Source organism: Alosa alosa, chromosome 22 (genome assembly GCF_017589495.1).
Source record: "Alosa alosa isolate M-15738 ecotype Scorff River chromosome 22, AALO_Geno_1.1, whole genome shotgun sequence".
Lineage (NCBI taxonomy): Eukaryota > Metazoa > Chordata > Actinopteri > Clupeiformes > Clupeidae > Alosa > Alosa alosa.
The window spans coordinates 16,533,142-16,534,306 of record NC_063210.1 but is presented as its reverse complement, the minus strand read 5'-3'; positions in this window follow the sequence as shown (position 1 = coordinate 16,534,306).

Below are 1,165 nucleotides of genomic sequence, written 5' to 3'. Positions count from 1 at the left end.
AGACAGACACACACACACAGACACAATACAGTATACATGATTTTTTTGTCATGGCTTCTTTCACAAAGCCAATGAGAAAGAATTACAAGAACCCGACAAAAGAACTGCAATTTCTTGAGTCTGCAAGATACGGTAGACTTCAAACACAACTGTGTTTATTCTTAATATTCTGTAACATAAAGAACACCTCTTGTGTGTAAATACAGGTCTAACCTCTATAGGACTCATTTCAGGCACAGTTACATTGAAAAATAGAATACATGATCTCTAAGCAGCATTTTATATGTTAAACATACCACATTTTTAGATAAAATATCTACAAGTGTTTTTGTTACAAAAATACATATAGGTCATTGCAACACAAGGACTATTCAAAGATTAAGGACTCTACACACATGTTCAAATGTTGTACCATGTCAGACAATTGATGATGGTCTTGTTCAAAATACTTTTTTTCTGGTCTGAGAGTACTAGAGACACAGAGTAAATGCAATATTGAGAGTATTCAGGCTGTTTCGACATTTTTTTTCCATATATTTTCATTTACTGGTTGCTTTAAGACACTAAGAAAACATAAAACTGTGTAAATGTCTTAAGTGTACATCTGAATGTCTAAATAGAAGTGCTCTGTTGTTTTGGTTTGTGTGTATATATATGGGAACGGAATGAACTTTAGGTGACTTCAAGTATTATTAGGCATTATATTTTTTGCCCAGGCTTTTTTCATTTACAACCTTTTTGTCATTCAAATCAGTGCAAAAAATAAATAAACAATACCAGCAGTCCAATTATGCATCTTTGGTGTTGTTTTTGGGGAGGGGGTAGTGGTGGGGGTTACACTGTACTTTAGATTAAATTAGCCTTAAAAAAAGTAATATGTTGTAATTATCTAACCACATTATGAGCCATTTTTGTAGCTATTTGGCACAAACAACTAACAGCATTTCAACCATGGTACATCTTAAGGCCTATTCACACCAAGAATGATAACGATAACTATAACTTTAACCATAACGATAAAAGTGTTCACACTCAACAACAATAAACAAAGTCTCTCCTTGTGTTAATGAATGTGACGGCTAAAATTCGATAGGTTCTGATTGGCTATTAGCCTTTTATCGTTCTCAAAATCGCTCTGAAAGTGATCCCCAACGATATTGTTCTT